This window comes from Symphalangus syndactylus, chromosome X (genome assembly GCF_028878055.3).
Source record: "Symphalangus syndactylus isolate Jambi chromosome X, NHGRI_mSymSyn1-v2.1_pri, whole genome shotgun sequence".
Taxonomy (NCBI): domain Eukaryota; kingdom Metazoa; phylum Chordata; class Mammalia; order Primates; family Hylobatidae; genus Symphalangus; species Symphalangus syndactylus.
In genome coordinates, this window is record NC_072447.2 from 82,154,717 (window position 1) to 82,172,647 (window position 17,931).

At 38.8% G+C, this 17,931-nt stretch overlaps 1 non-coding gene across 1 annotated transcript; it reads left to right on the forward strand.

Annotated features, from left to right (window-relative positions):
* The first annotated feature begins 1,567 nt into the window (after window positions 1–1,567).
* On the forward strand, window positions 1,568–1,672 carry LOC129476517 (U6 spliceosomal RNA). Its single transcript, XR_008654958.1, has one exon. It is a non-coding gene; the product is annotated as a U6 spliceosomal RNA (small nuclear RNA).
* The last annotated feature ends 16,259 nt before the right edge of the window (window positions 1,673–17,931 follow it).

Here is a 17,931-nt window from a genome sequence, read left to right on the forward strand (position 1 = left end):
TATAAATCTTATTTATAAGAGAGTTATCTTTAAAAATAAGATTCTGTATATGTGCCACATTTTCTTAATCCAGTCTATCATTGTTGGACATTTGGGTTGGTTCCAACTCTTTGCTATTGTGAATAGTGCCGCAATAAACATACGTGTGCATGTGTCTTTATAGCAGCATGATTTATAGTCCTTTGGGTATATACCCAGTAATGGGATGGCTGGGTCAAATGGTATTTCTAGTTCTAGATCCCTGAGGAATCGCCACACTGACTTCCACAATGGTTGAACTAGTTTACAGTCCCACCAACAGTGTAAAAGTGTTCCTATTTCTCCACATCCTCTCCAGCACCTGTTGTTTCCTGATTTTTTAATGATGGCCATTCTAACTGGTGTGAGATGGTATCTCACTGTGGTTTTGATTTGCATTTCTCTGATGGCCAGTGATGAGGAGCATTTCTTCATGTGTTTTTTGGCTGCACAGCCATAAAAAATGATGAGTTCGTGTCCTTTGTAGGGACATGGATGAAGCTGGAAACCATCATTCTCAGTAAGCTATCGCAAGGACAAAAAACCAAACACCGCATGTTCTCACTCATAGGTGGGAATTGAACAATGAGAACTCATGGACACAGGAAGGGGAACATCACGCTCCGGGGACTGTTGTGGGGTGGGGGGAGGGGGGAGGGACAGCATTAGGAGATACACCTAATGCTAAATGACGAGTTAATGGGTGCAGGAAATCAACATGGCACATGGATACATATGTAACAAACCTGCACATTGTGCACATGTACCCTAAAACCCTAAAGTATAATAAAAAAAAAAAGAAAAAAGAAACCCTAAAAAAAATAAAAATAAAAAAAATAAAATAAAAAAATAAAAATAAGATTCTATTTGTCCTATTTGTTCTATTTTTCTGAAGAACACTGACTGACATAGATTTTGTTACCAAGAATGGTTCCAGAGGAACAGAATCTTAAGGATGGGTTTTCTGAATTGGTTCTGAAGTTTCCGAAATTGCTTCTCTGATCTGATTAGCTTTAAATGCACTAATGACTACTTACAATAGTAAAGAGGACACTGGGGGAAATGAAATAATCAGACTTTTCAGAAATTACTGAACACAAGCTCTGAACTGACATGAATTCCAGGAGACTCAAAATGGCACTGTGGTCCACCAGTCAGATTAGGGGCTTATGGGGTTAGGTTATTTAATGGAGTTTTAGTTCACATCTACCTCATAGTGGACTCAGTAGGTTCCTGAACCCATCCTCTGGTTATTTCCCCAGTTCTGGGATATATAATTGGAATAGACACAGTCAGCAACTGGTAGAATCCCCACATTGATTCCCTGGCTTGTGGATTGAGGGTTATTATGGTAGAAAAGTTCAAATGGAAGTCACTAGAACTGCCTCTGCTTAGAAAAATATTAAACCAAAAGCAATACGACATTCCTGGAGGGATTGTAGAGATCACTGCCACCACCAAGGGCTTGAAAAATGCAAGGGTGACGATTCCCACCATATCCCCATTCAACTTACCTATTTGGCCTATACAGAAAACACATGGATTTTTTGCTTGCTTCAGCAACACATATACTATAATTGGAACAATACAGAGAAGATTATCATGACCCCTGAGCAAAGATGACATGGAAATTTGTGAAGTATTTCATATTTTTGAGAAATAATAAATGCTTAAGGTGATGGATATGGTAATTACCATGATTCGATCACTATACAATTTATACATTTATGGAAACATCCATCATGTTGTACCCTATAAATATGTATAATTACTACGTGTCAATTTTTTAAAAGTTGAATCTTGGAGAATGACAGTGGATTTTCAAAAGCTTAACCAGGTAGTGACTCCAATTGAAGCTGCTGCACCAGATGTAGTTTCACTGCTTTAACAAATTAATATATCTTCTGGTATCTGCTATGCAGCTATTGATTTGGCAAATGCCTTTTTTTCTCAATATCAATAGTAAAGACCACCGGAAGAAGTTTGCTTAATCTGGCAAAGCTGGCAACACTTTTCTTATCTCTATCCGTTCTCTACCTTATTTCATAATTTAGTTCACAGGAACCTTGTTTGACTTCCCCTTCCACAAGACATCACACTGATTCATTGCATGGATGACATTATGTTGATTGGACTTAGTGAGCAAGCAATAGCAACTACTCTAGACTTATTGGTAATACATTTACACATCAGGGGGTGAGAAATAAATTTTTTAAAGTAAGATAACTTTTACCTCAGTGAAACTCTTTCTATGAACTTTTACCTCATAGAAATTTCTATCGCTCCAGTGATGTGGGACATATAAAGATATCCTTTCTGTGGTAAAGATTATGTTCTTGCATCTGGCCTTTTCTACAACCAGAAAAAATGCACAACACCTGATGGGCCTCTTTAAACTTTTGAGGCAACATATTTCTCATTTGGCTCATTTACTGAGTGACCTAAAAAGTTGCTAGTTTTGAGTGGGGCCCAGAACAAGTGAAGTCTCTGCAACTGGTCCAGGCTGCCATGCAAGCTGCTCTGCCACTTGGGCCATATGTTCCAGAAGATTCAATGGTGCTTGAAGTGTCAGTGGCAGATAGAAATGCTCCTTGGAGCCTTTGTCAGGCTGCTATAGGTGAATTGCAACACATATTCATAGGAATTTGGAGCAAAGCTCTGCCGTCCTCTGCAGATAACTACTATCCTTTTGAGAAACAGCTTTTGGCTAGCTACTGGGCCTTAGTAGAGACTGAACAATTAATCTTTGGTCATCTTGCTACAATGTGACCAGAGCTGTCCTTCATGAACTGAGTATTATCTGACCCACCAAGCCATAAAGTTGGGCATGCACACCAGCACTCAATCACCAAATGGAAATTGTATACAAAGTTGGGCTTGAGCAGGCCCAGAAGGCAAAGTAAGCTACATGAAGAAGTGGCCCAAATGCCTATGGCCCCACTCTTAGTATATTACCCCCTCTCTCCCACCCTGCGCCTATTGCCTCATAGGCATTCTCTGTGATAAGTTGAATGAAGAAGAGGAAATGAGCCTGGTTTACAGATGGTTGTGCATGATATGAAGCCACCACTTGAAAGTGGGCAGCTCTGCCACTAATAACCCCTTTCTGGGATATCCCAGAAAGACAGCGATGATGGGAAATCCTCCCAGTGGGCAGAACATAGAGCACTGCACATTGTACCTTGTTCATTTTTACTTAGAAGGAGAAATGGCCAGAAGTTTGAGTGTATGTTGGTTCATGGATGGTGTCCAGTGGTTTAGATGGATGGTTAGGGACTTGGAAGGAACATGATTGGAAAATTGGTGATGAGGAGGTAAGAGAAGAAGATGTGTGGGTGGACCTCTATGAATGGGTTAAAAAAAACCCCTGAAGATATTTGTGTCCTATGTGAATGCTAACCAAAGAGTGACCTCAGCAGAGCAAGATTTTTATAATTAAGTGGAAAGGATGACCTGTTCTGTGCATAACAGTCAGTCACCTTCCTCAGCTACTTCTGTCATTGCCCAATGGGCTCATTTACAAAGTGGCCATGGTGGTAGGGATATAAATTATTCATGGGATTAGCAACATGGACTTCAATTCACTAAGGTTGACCTGACTATACCCACTGCTCAGAGTACTCAATCTGCCAGCAGCAGAGACCATCACTGAATCATTCCCCAGGGTGATCAGCCAGTTATTGATGTCTGGTTGATTATATCCAACCACTTCTATCACAGAAGGGGCAGCATTTTTTCTTACTGGAATAGAAACTTACGCTAAGTATGGATTTACCTTCCTTGCACACAATGATTTTGCCAAAACTAACATCTGTGGACTTACAGAATGCCTTATTCACTGCCATGTTATTCTACATAACATTGCTTCTGATTAAGGAACTCACTTTACACATGAAGTTGGAGCAGTGGGCCCAAGTTCATCGAATTCACTGGCCTCACCATGTTCCCAGCCATCCTGAAGCAACTGGTTTGGTAGAATGATGTAATGGCCTTTTAAATACTTGGTTATAGTATTAACTACATGGCACCACCTTGCAGGACTGGGGCATGCTCTTTAGGAGGCTATATATGCTCTAAATAAGTGTCAAATATATGGTGCTATTTCTCCTGTAGACAGGATTCACAGGTCCAGGAATCAAGGGGTGAAAATTGGAGTGGTATTACTTACTATACCCTAGTTATCCACTAGCAAAATTTTTGCTTCCTGTCCCCATGACCTTATGCTATGCTGGTCTTGAGGTCTTAGTTCCAAAGGGTGGGATGCTACCACCAGGAGATACAATAATTCAATTGAACTGCAATTTAAGATTGTTACCCTGCTACTTTGGGCTTCTTGTGCCTCTAAGTTAATAGGCAACAAAGGGAGTTACTGTACTGCTGGCGTGATTGATCTTGATTACCAAGGAAAAATTTTGCAACTTGTTGGGCTCTTACTTCACAATAGAGGTAAGTAAGTATGAGTATGTCTGGAATACAGCAGACCCGTTAGAAGGTCTCTTAGTACTACCAGGCCCTGTGATTAAGGTCAACGGAAAACTATAGCTGGGCATGGTGGCACACATCTGTAGTCCCAGTTACTCAAGAGGCTGAAGCAGGAGGATTGTTTGAGCCAAGGAATTCAAGGCCAGTCTCAGCTACATAGTGAGACTCCCATCTCTAAAAAGCACTACTATAATTCAACTCAACAGGACTACTAATTGCTCAGAACTCTCCAGAATGAAGGTTTGGGTCACCCTACCCCACCCCACCAGGGAAGGAACCATAAGAAGCTGAGATATTTGCTGAGGGCAAAGGGAATATGGAATGGGTAATGGAAGAAGGTTGTTTTAAATACCAGCTAGGAGTTGCAGATGACCAGCTGCAGAAACAAGAATTGTAATTATTATTATTAGTAGTAGTAGTACTAGTATTTGAGACGGAGTTTTTGCTCTTGTTGCCCAGGCTGGAGTGCAATAGCACAACCTCTGCCCCCCGGGTTCAAGCGATTCTCCTGCCTCAGCCTCCCAAGTAGCTGGGATTACAGGCATGTGCCTCCACACTCTGCTAATTTTGTATTTTTAGCAGAGATGGAGTTTCTGCATGTTGGTCAGTCTGGCCTCGAACTCCCAACCTCAGGTGATCTGCCCACCTCAGCCTCCCAAAGTGCTAGGATTACAGGTGTGAGCCACCATGCCCAACCAAGAATTGTAATTATTATGAGTAGTTCTTCCTTATAATAAGGGGGAAATACACATATAATTTTTCTTTGTCATAAATATGCTTGTTTGTGTGTATGTTTATGTCAATTTTCATTTCTTCTCTCTCATCTCCTTATCGTATAAGATAAAACGTATTAGTAGTAATTAACCTTACGTCACTGTATTTAAGTCACAGGATGTCAAGGAGAAGAATGAACATAACCCAAGGACTTTGCATCCTCTCACGAGGAAAGGGTTAGTGCAGTTTCAGTTGTACAGAGTTGTAACAAGAGTTGTGTCTTGTTAGATGGAAGTATGACTTTGTTATTATCTTTATTTGGAGATATATGTATGGGTGCTTATTTGGTGAGGGGTAGATTGTTATGTTTCATTTTATATGTCATCTTGGACCAGGCGCGGTGGCTCATGCCTGTAATCCCAGCACTTTGGGAGGCCGAGGCGAGTGGATCATTTGAGGTCAGGAGTTTGAGATCAGCCTGACCAATATGGTGAACCCCTGTCTCTACTAAAATACAAAAATAATCCAGGCATGGTGGCAGGCACCTGTAATCTCAGCTACTTGGGGGGCCGAGGCAGGAGAATCCCTTGAACCCAGGAGGTGGAGGTTGCAGTGAGCTGAGACTGCACCACTGCACTCCAGCCTGGGCGACAGAGTGAGACTCCTTTTTAAAAAAAACAATAAAAACAATAAAAAATATGTCAACTTAGCTAGTTTATAGCACCGTTATTTAATCAAACATTGATTTAGGTGTTTCTATGAAGGCATTTTGTGGTTTACATGTACAATAATTTGATTTGAAGTAGAGCATATTACCCTTCACAATGCGGATGGGCTTCATCCAATGAGTCTCAGGCTGTAAGAGCAAATCCTGAAGTTTTTCTGGCAAAGAAATATGTCAAGACTAAAGTGTCACATTCTGCCAAGTTTCTAGCCTGCTGGTTTGCCCTACAGATTTCCAAGTCAAGATTGCTGCATCAACTCCTGCTGGAGTTTCCAGCCTGCCAGCCTGTCCTACAGAATTCAGACTTGCCAGCCCCCACAACTATGTGAGCCAATTCCTTAAAATATATCTTATATATGTCTTTATATATACTTATAAATATATGTATATTTACATATTTATCTCCTATTGGTCTCTTTCAAGAACGCTGACTGATACAAATGTGGAGGGATAATTTTAAATAGGATAGAGAGGAAAGGTAACTTATGAGTACCATTTATATTCCCACCAATAGCTAATGCTTTTTATCTTTACTGTTTTCAAAAAAGTACTTTATTTTTCAAATTATTTTTAAATAAACTTTTCATTTAGAGATAATGTAGATTCACACGCAGTTTATTGATCTTTTCAAAGAGCTAGATTTTGGTTTTTAATTTTTTTGATTTCTCATATTTATTATTTCCTTCCTTCTGCTTGCTTTGGGTTTGTTTTGCTCTTTTGCTGCTTTATAAATTTCTTTTTTAAAGCTTTTTAAAAACTCAGTGGTAAGAATTTTCAAGTTTCTTCAGGGAGAATCTTAGATTATTGTTTTGAGATGTTTCCTGTTTTCCTTTTTTTAAAAATTTTTATGGGTACATACTAGGTGTGTATATTTATGGGTTACATGAAATATTTTGATGCAAGCATGCAACATGTAATGATTACATCAGGGTAAATGGGGTAACCATCCTCTCAAACATTTATCCTTTGTGTTACAAACAATCTAATTATAACATCATAGTTATTTATAAATTTACAATTAAATTATTTTCTCTGTAGTCACCCTGTTATGCTAGCAAAAACTGGGTTTTATTCATTCTTCGTAACTATTTTTTTGTACACATTAACCACCTCCACTTCCTACCCCACACCCACTACCCTTCTTAGCCTCATGTAACCATCCTTCTATTCTCTATCTTCATGAGTTCAATTATTTTAATTTTTAGCTCCCACAAATAAGTGAGAACATGTGATCTTTGTCTTTCTGTGCCTGACTTATTTTGCTTAACATAATAATCTCCATTTCCATCCGTGTTGTTGCAGATGACAGGATTTCATTTTTTATGGGTGAATAGTACTCCATTGTGTATACGTACCACATTTTCTTTATCCATTCATCTGTTGATGAACACTTAGGTTGCTTGCAAATCTTGGCTATTGTAAATAGTGCTGCAATAAATATGGGAGTGCAGATATCTCCTTGATATACTGATTTTCTTTCTTTTGGGTATATACCTAAGAGTGGGATTGCCAGATCATATGGTAGCTCTATATTTAGTTTTTTTGAGTTCTCCATTAGTAGTTGTACTAATTTACATCCCCACCAATAGTGTATGAGGGTTCCCTTTTCTCCACATCCTCACCAGCATATATTATTGCCTGTCTTTTAAATAAAAGGCATTTTACCTGGGGTAAGACAGTATCTTACTGTAGTTTTGATTTTCATTTCTCTGATAATCAATAATGTTCAGCACATTTTCATATATCTGCTTGTCATTTGTAATGTATTCTTTTCAGAAATGTCTATTCAAATCTTTTGCTCATTTAAAAATTGGATTATTAGACTTTTTTCCTATAGAGTTGTTTGAGCTCCTTATATATTCTGGTTATTAATTCCTTGTCAGATGAGTAGTTTGCAAATATTTTCTCCCCTTTTGTGGGTTGTCTCTTCATTTCGTTGATTGTTTCCTTTGCTGTGCAGAAGCTTTTTGACTTGATGTAATCCCATTTGTCCATTTTTGCTTTGGTTGCCTGTGCTTGTAGGGTATTACTCAACAAATTTTTGCCCAGGCCAATGTCCTGGAGATTTTCCCCAATGTTTTCTTGTAGTAGTTTCATAGTTTGAGGTCTTAGATTTAAGTCTTTAATCCATTTTGATTTGATTTTTATATACGGCAAAAGACAGGGTTATAGATTCATTCTTCTGTATGTGGATATCCAGATTTCTCAGCACCACTTATAGTCTTTTCCCTAGTGTATGTTCTTGGCACCTTTGTTGAAAATGAGTTCACTTCAGGTGTGTGAATTTGTTTCTGGTTTCTGTATTCTGTTGCATTGGTCTATGTGTCTGTTTTTATGCTGGTACCGTGGTGTTTTGTCTTCTGTAGCTCTGTAGTATAATTTGTAGTCAGGTAATGTAATTCCTTCAGTTTTGTTCTTTTTGTTTAGGACAGCTTTGGCTATTCTGGGTCTTTTGTGGTTTTAAATACATTTTAGTATTGTTTTTTCTATTTCTATAAAGAAATAAAATTTCTGTAAAGAAATAGAAAATAGACAGGAATTGTATTAAATCTGTAGATTGCTTTGGGTAGTATGGACATTTTAACAACATTGATTCTTCCAATCCATGAACATGGAATGTCTTTCCATTTTCTTCTGTCTTCTTCAATTTTTTACATCAGTGTTTTATAGTTTTCATTGCAGAGATCTTTCACTTTGATTAGGTGAATTCCTAAGTATTTAATTTTATTTGTAGCTATTGTAAGTGGGATTACTTTCTTGATTTCCTTTTCAGATTGTTGGCTGTTGAGAAATGCTACTGATTTTTGTGTGTTGATCTTGTGTCCTGCAACTTTACTGAATTTTTAAATTAGTTCCAATAATTTTCTTGTGAAGGCTTTAGGTTTTTCCGAATATAAGATTATATCATCAGCAAACAAGGATACTTTGACTTCTTCCTTTCTGACTTGGATGCCCTTTATATCTTATTCTTGTCTGATAACTCTAGCTAGAAGTTCCAGTACTATGTTGAATAACAGTGGTGAAAGTGGACATCCTTTTCATGTTCCAGATCTTAGAAGAAAGACTTTCAATTTTTCGTGATTCAGTCTGATACTAGCTGTTGGTCTGTAATATATAGCTTTTATTATGTTGAGATATGTTCCTTCTATACACAGGTTTTGAAGGATTTTATCATGAAGGGATATTGAATTTTATCAAAGACTTTTTCAGCATCAATTGAAATGATCATATGAATTTGTTCTTCATTCTGTTGACTTGATGTATCACAGTGATTGATTTGCATATGTTGAACCATTCTTGCATCCCTGGGATAAACCCCATTGATCATGATGAATTATCTTTTTAATTTGTTGTTGTATTTGGTTTGCTAGTATTGTGTTGAGAACTTTTGCATCACTATTCAGCAGAGATATTGGCCTATAGTTTTTTTCATTTTTTTGTTTTTTATTTTTTGAGACAGGATCTTGCACCATCTCTCAGGCTGGAGTGCAGTGGTGTGGTTTTGGCTCACTGCAACCTCCACCTTCTAGGTTTAAGTGATTCTCCTTCCTCAGCCTCCTGAGTAGCTGGGATTACAGACACCTGCCACCACACCCAGCTAATTTTTATATTATTAACAGAGATAGGATTTCACCATGTTAGCCAGGTTGATCTCAAACTCCTAACCTCAAGTAATCTACCCGCCTCAGCTGCCCAAAGTGCTGAAATTACAGGCATGAGCCACCATGTCTGGCCAGATATTGGCCCACAGTTTTCTGCTTTTGATGTGTCTTTGTCAGTTTTGGTATTAGGGTAATACTGTCCTCATAGAATGATTTTGAAAGTTTTCCTTCCTCCTCTATTTTTTAGAGTAATTTGAGTAGAATTGGTATTAGTTCTTCTTTAAACATTTGGTAGAATTCAGCAGTGAACCTATTAGGTCCTGAACTCTTTTTTTGCGGGAGAATTTTTATTATGGCTTCAATCTTGTTAACTTATTATTGGTCAGCTCAGGTTTTGAATTTTTTCCTGGTTCAGTCTTGGTAGGTTGTATGCGTCTAGGAATGTATCAATTTCTTTTAGATTTTATAATTTATTGGCATACAGTTGCTCATAGTAGCCTCTAATGATCCTTTGAATTTCTGTGGTATTGGATGTAATGTCTCCTTTTTCATCTCTGATTTTATTTGCATCTTCTTTCTTTTATTCCTTTTTTTATTATTATACTTTAAATTTTAGGGTACATGTGCACAATGTGCAGGTTTGTTACATATGTATCCATGTGCCATGTTGTTTTGCTGCACCCATTAACTCCTCATTTAGCATTAGGTATATCTCCTAATGCTGTCCCTCCCCCCTCCCCCCACCCCACAACAGTCCCCGGAGTGTGATGTTCCCCTTCCTGTGTCCATGAGTTCTCATTGTTCAGTTCCCACCTATGAGTGAGAACATGCGGTGTTTGGTTTTTTGTCCTTGATGTGGAGAAATAGGAACACCTTTACACTGTTGGTGGGACTGTAAACTAGTTCAACCATTGTGGAAGTCAGTGTGGCGATTCCTCAGGGATCTAGAACTAGAAATACCATTTGACCCAGCCATCCCATTACTGAGTATATACGCAAAGGACTATAAATCATGCTGCTATAAAGACACATGCACACGTATGTTTATTGTGGCACTATTCACAATAGCAAAGAGTTGGAACCAACCCAAATGTCCAACAACGATAGACTGGATTAAGAAAATGTGGCACATATACACCATGGAATACTATGCAGCCATAAAAAATGATGAGTTCATGTCCTTTGTAGGGACATGGATGAAGCTGGAAACCATCATTCTTTCTTTTTTTCTTAGTCTGGCTAAAGGTTTGTCTATTTTGTTGAATTAAAAAAAAACTTTTTCTATTATTGCTCTTTTATTTTTTGTTTCAATTTCATTTATTTCTGCTCTAGTCTTCATTATTATTTTTTTCTGCCAATTTTGGGTTTGATTTTCTCTTGCTCCTCTAGTTCTTTAAGATGCATCATTAGATTGCTTATTTGAAGTTTTTGTCTTTTTTGATTTAGGTACTTATAGGTATAAATTTCCTTCTCAGTACTTCTTTTGCTGTATCCCATCAGTTTTGTGTGTAGTGTTTCCATTGCCATTTGTTTCACAAAATTTTTCAAATTTCTTCTTAATTTATTCATTGGCCCACTGGTCATTCAGGAGCATATTGTTTAATTTCTGAATGTTTGTATAGTTTTCAGAATGTCTGTACTGATTTCTAGTTGTATTACATTGTGGTCAGAAAAGATGCTTAATGTTATTTTATTTTCTGAATTTTTTTGAATGTATCAGGAGTTGTTTTTTGCCCTAACATATGGTCTATTCTTGAGAATGATCCATGAGCTGAGGAGAAAAATGTGTATTCTGCAGCCATTGGATAAAATGTTCTGTGAATATCTACTAGAACCATTTTGTCTATAGAGTAGATTAAGTCCAATGTTTCTTTGTTGATTTTCTGTCTGGGAGATCTGTCCAATGCTGAGGGTAGTGTTGAAGCCTCCAGCTATTATCGTATTGGTGTCTATCTTTCTCTGTAGCCCTAATAATGTTTGCTTCATATTTCTGGGTGCTCCATTGTTGGGTGCATATATATTTACAATAGGTATATCCTCTTTAACAAAAAGATTGAAATAAGAAGAATCAAGCAGAAATTCTGGGCTTGAAAAATGCAAATAATGAAGGTTCCAAGATGGCCGAATAGGAACAACTCCAGTCTGCAGCTCCCAGTGTGATCGACCCAGAAGATGTGTGATTTCTACATTTCCAACTGAGGTACCTGGTTCATCTCATTGGGACTGGTTGGACAGTGGGTGTAGACCATAGAGGGTGAGCTGAAGCAGAGCAGGGCATCGCCTCACCCAGGAAGCACAAGGGGTCAGGGAATTTCCTTTTCCTAGCCAAGGAAAAGGATTATACCTTGAAAAACGGGGAACTGCCACCCAAATGCTGCACTTTTTCCAAGGTCTTAGCAACCAGCAGACAAGGAGATTCTCTCCCATGCCCAGCTCAGCAGGTCCCATGCCCATGGAGCCTTACTCACTGCCAGTGCAGCAGTCTGAGATCGAACTGCAAGATGGCAGCCTGGCTGGGGGAGGGGCATCTGCCATTGCTGAGGCTTGAGTAGGTAAACAAAGCAGCCAGGAAGCTCAAACTGGGCAGAGGTCACCACAGCTCAGCAAGGCCTACTGCCTCTAGACTCCACCTCTATGGGCAGGGCTTAGCTGAACAAAAGGCAGCAGACAACTTCTGCAGACTTAAACCTCCCTGTCTGACAGCTTTGAAGAGAGCAGTGGTTCTCCCAATATGGTGTTTGAGCTCTGAGAACAGACAGACTGCCTCCTGAAGAGGGTCCTTGACCCCCGTGTAGCCTAACTTGGAGACATCTCCCAGTAGGGGCCTACAGACACCTCATATAGGTGGGTGCCCCTCTGGGACAAAGGTTCCAGAGGAAGGATCAGGCAGCAATATTTCCTGTTCTGAAATATTTGCTGTTATGCAGCCTCCACTGGTGCTACCCAGGCAAACATGATCTGGAGTGGACCTCCAGCAAACTCCAACAGACCTGCAGCTGAGGGACCTGACTTAGAAAGAAAACTAACAAACAGAAAGGAATAGCATCAACATCAACAAAAGGGACATCCACACCAAAACCCCATCTGTAGGTCACCAACATCAAAGACCAAAGGTAGATAAAACCACAAAAACAGGGAGAAACCAGAGCAGAAAAGCTGGAAATTCTAAAAACCAGAGCCCCTCTTCTCCTCCAAAGGATTGCAGCTCCTTGCCAGCAACAGAACAAAGGTGGATGGAGAATGACTTTGACGAGTTGACAGAAGTAGGCTTCAGAAGGTTGGTAATAACAAACTTCTCCAAATTAAAGGAGCATGTTCAAACCCATTGCAAGGAAGGTAAGAACCTGAAGAAAGGTAGACGAATGGCTAACTAGAATAGACAGTGTAGAGAAGACCTTAAATTACCTGATGGAGCTGAAAACCATGGCACGAGAAATTCGTGACACATGCAGAAGCTTCAGTAACCAATTCGATCAATTGGAAGAAAGGCTATCAGTGATTGAAGATCAAATTAATGAAATAAAGTGAGAAGACAAGGTTAGAGAAAAAAGAGTAAAAAGAAACGAACAAAACCTCCAGGAAATATGGGACTATGTGAAAAGACCAAATCTACATTTGATTGGTGTACCTGAAAGTGATGGGGAGAATGGAACCAAGTTGGAAAACACTCTTCAGGATATTATTCAGGAGAACTTCCCTGACATAGCAAGGCAGGCCAACATTCAAATTCAGGAAATACGGAGAACACCACAAAGATACTCCTCGAGAAGAACAACCCCAAGACACATAATAGTCAGATTCACCAAGGTTGGAATGAAGGAAAAAATGTTAAGGGCAGCCAGAGAGTAAGGTCCGGTTACCCACAAAGGGAAGCCCATCAGAATAACAGCAGATCTCTCTGTAGAAACCCTACAAGCCAGAAGAGAGTGGGGGCCAATATTCAACATTCTTAAGGAAAAGAATTTTCAACCCAGAATTTCATATCCAGCCAAACTAAGCTTCATAAGTGAAGGAGAAATAAAATCCTTTACAGACAAGCCAGTGCTGAGAGATTTTATCACCACCAGGCCTGCCTTACAAGAGCTCCTGAAGGAAGCACTAAACATGAAAAGAAACAACCAGTACCAGCCACTGCAGAAACATGCCAAATTGTAAAGACCATCAAGGCTAGGAAGAAACTGCATCAATTAGTGGGCAAAATAACCAGCTAACATCATAATGACAGGATCAAATTCACACATAACAATATTAACCTTAAATGTAAATGAGATAAATGCCCCAATTAAAAGTCACAGACTGGCAAATTGGATAAAGAGTCAAGATCCATCAGTGTGCTGCATTCAGGAGACCTATCTCACATGCAAAGACCCACATATGCTCAAAATAAAGGGATGGAGGAAGATCTACCAAGCAAATGGAAAACAAAAAAAAGCAGGGATTGCAATCCTATTCTCTGATAAAACAGGTTTTAAACCAACAAAGATCAAAAGAGACAAAGAAAGCCATTACATAATGGTAAAGGGATCAATTCAACAAGAAGAGCTAACTATCCTAAATATATATGCACACAATACAGGAGCACCCAGATTCATAAAGCAAGTCCTTAGAGACCAACAAAGAGACTTAGACTCCCACACAATAATAATGGGAGACTTTAACACCCCACTGTCAATATTAGACAGATCAACGAGACAGAAGGTTAACGAGGATATCCAGGACTTGAACTCAGCTCTGCACCAAGCAGACCTAATAGACACCTACAGAACTCTCCATCCCAAATCAACAGAATATACATTCTTCTCAGCACCACATTGCACTTATTCTAAAATTGACCACATAATTGTAAGTAAAGCATTCCTTAGCAAATGTAAAAGAGCAGGAATCATAACAAACTCTCTCTCAGACCACAGTGTAATGAAATTAGAACTCCGGATTAAGAAACTCACTCAAAACCAAACAACTACCTGGAAACTAAACAACTTGCTTCTGAAAGACTACTGGGTAAATAATGAAATGAAGGCAGAAATAAAGATGTTCTTTGAAACCAATGAGAACAAAGACACAACATACCAGAATCTCTGGGACACATTTAAAGCAGTGTGTAGAGGGAAATTTATAGCACTAAATGCCCACAAGAGAAAGCAGGAAAGATCTATAATTGACACCCTAACATCACAATTAAAAGAACTAGAGAAGAAAGAGCAAACAAATTCAAAAGCTAGCAGAAGGCAAGAAATAACCAAGATCAGAGCAGAACTGAAAGAGATAGAGACACAAAAAAACTTCAAAAAATCGATGAATCCAGGAGCTGGTTTTTTGAAAAGATCAACACATTTGATAGACCACTAGCAAGACTAATAAAGAAGAAAAGAGAGAAGAATCAGATCGACACAATAAAAAATGATAAAGGGGATATCACCATCGATCCCACAGAAATACAATCTACCATCAGAGAATACTATAAACACCTCTATGCAAATAAACTAGAAAATCTAGAAGAAATGGATAAATTCATGGAGACATACACCCTTCCACGACTAAACAAGGAAGAAGTTGAATCTCTGAGTAGACGAATAACAGGCTCTGAAATTGAGGCAATAATTAATAGCCTACCAATAAAAAAAGTCCAGGACCAGAAGGATTCACAGCCGAATTCTACCAGAGGTACAAAGAGGAGCCGGTACCATTCCTTATGAAACTATTCCAATCAATAGAAAAAGAGAGAATCCTCCCTAACTCATTTTATGAGGCCAGCATCATCCTGATACCAAAGCCTGGCAGAGACACACACACAAAAAAGAGAATTTTAGATTAATATCCCCAATGAACATCGATGTGAAAATCCTCAATAAAATACTGGCAAACAGAATCCAGCAGCACATCAAAAAGCTTACCCATTATGATCAAGTGGACTTCATCCCTGGGATGCAAGGCTGGTTCAACATATGCAAATCAATAAACATAATCCATCACATAAACAGAACCAATGACAAAAACCACATGATTATCTCAATAGATGTAGAAAAGGCCTGCGACAAAATTCAAGAGCCCTTCATGCTAAAAACTCTCAATAAACTAGGTATTGATGGAAAGTATCTCAAAATAGTAAGAGCTATTTATGACAAACCCACAGCCAATATCATACTGAATGAGCAAAAACTGGAAGCATTCCCTTTGAAAACAGGCACAACACAAGGACGCCTTCTCCCACTACTCCTGTTCAACACAGTGTTGGAAGTTCTGGCCAGGGCAATCAGGAAAGAGAAAGAAATAAATGGTATTCAATTAGAAGAAGAGGAATTCAAATTGTCCCTGTTTGCAGATGACATGATTGTATATTTGGAAAACCCCATCGTCTCAGCCGCAAATCTCCTTAAGCTGATAGGCAACTTCAGCAAAGTCTCAGGGTACAAAGTCAGTGTGCAAAAATCACAAGCATTCCTATACACCAGTAACAGAAAAACAGAGAGCCAAATCATCAGTGAAGTCCCATTCACAATTGTTACAAAGAGAATAAAATACCTAGGAATCCAACTAACAATGGATGTGAAGGACCTCTTCAAGGAGAACTATAAACCACCACTCAACGAAATAAAAGAAGACACAAACAAATGGAAGAACATTCCATGCTCATGGATAGGAAGAATCAATATCGTGAAAATGGCCATACTGCTCAAGGTAATTTATAGATTCAATGCCATCCCCATCAGACTACCAATGACTTTCTTGACAGAATTGGAAAAAAAACTACTTCAAAGTTCATATGGAACCAAAAAAGAGCCCACATTGCCAAGACAATCCTAAGCAAAAAGAACAAAGCTGGAGGCATCATGCTACCAGATTTCAAACTATACTACAAGGCTACAGTAACCAAAACAGCATGGTACTGGTACCAAAACAGCATGGTACTGGTACCAAAACAGAGATATAGACCAATGGAACAGAACAGAGACCTCAGAAATAAAACCACACATCTACAACCATCTGATCTTTGACAAACCTGACAAAAACAATAAATGGGGAAAGGATTTCCTATTTAATAAATGGTGCAGGGAAAACTGGGTAGCCATATGTGGAAAGCTGAAACTGTATCCCTTCCTTATGCCATATACAAAAATTAATTCAAGATGGTTTAAAGTCTTCAATGTTAGACCTAAAACCATAAAAACCCTAGAAGAATACCTAGGCAATACCATTCAGGACATAGGCACGGGCAAGGACTTCTTGACTAAAACACCAAAAGCAATGGCAACAAAAGCCAAAATAGACAAATGGGATCTAATTAAACTAAAGAGCTTCTGCACAGCAAAAGAAACTACCATCAGAGTGAGCAGGCAACCTACAGAATGGGAGAAAAAATTTGCAATCTACCCATCTGACAAAGGGCTAATATCTAGAATCTACAAAGAACTCAAACAAATTTACAAGAAAAAAACAAACCCATCAAAAAGTGGGCAAAGGATGTGAACAGACACTTGTCTAAAGAAGACATCTATGCAGCCAACAGACACATGAAAAAATGCTCATCGTCACTGGCCATCAGAGAAATGCAAATCAAAACCACAATGAGATACCATGTCATGCCAGTTAGAATGGTGATCATTAAAAAGTCAGGAAACAACAGATGCTAGAGAGGATGTGGAGAAATAGAAACGCTTTTACACTGTTGGTGGGAGTGTAAATTAGTTCAACCATTGTGGAAGACAGTGTGGTGCTCCCTCAAGGATCTAGAACTAGAAATTCCATTTGACCCAGCAATCCCATAACTGGGTATATACCCAATGGATTATAAATCATGCTACTATAAAGACACATGCATACATATGTTTATTGTGGCACTATTCACAATAGCAAAGACTTGGAACCAACCCAAATGTCCACCAATGATAGACTGGATTAAGAAAATGTGGCACATGTACACCATGGAATACTATGCAGTCATGAAAAAGGATGAGTTCATGTCCTTTGCAGGAAACCATCATTCTCAGCAAACTATCACAAGGGCAGAAAACCAAACACCGCATGTTCTCACTCATAGTTGGGAATTGAACAATAAGATCACTTGGACACAGGGTGGGGAACATCACACACTGGGGCCTGTCATAGGGTGGGGGGCTGGGGAAGGGATAGCATTAGGAGAAATACCTAATGTAAATGATGAGTTGATGGGTGCAGCAAGCCAACATGTCCCATGTATACCTATGTATCAAACCTGCACGTTGTGCACATGTACCCTAGAACTTAAAGTATAATAAAACAAAAGGAAAATGCAATTGACACACAGAAGAATGCATCAGAGTCTTTTTAAATGTTTTTTTATTTTTTTCTGTGTTTCTTCTTAAAAAGAGACGGTGTCTTTTAATAGCAGAATGGATCAAGCAGAATAAAGAA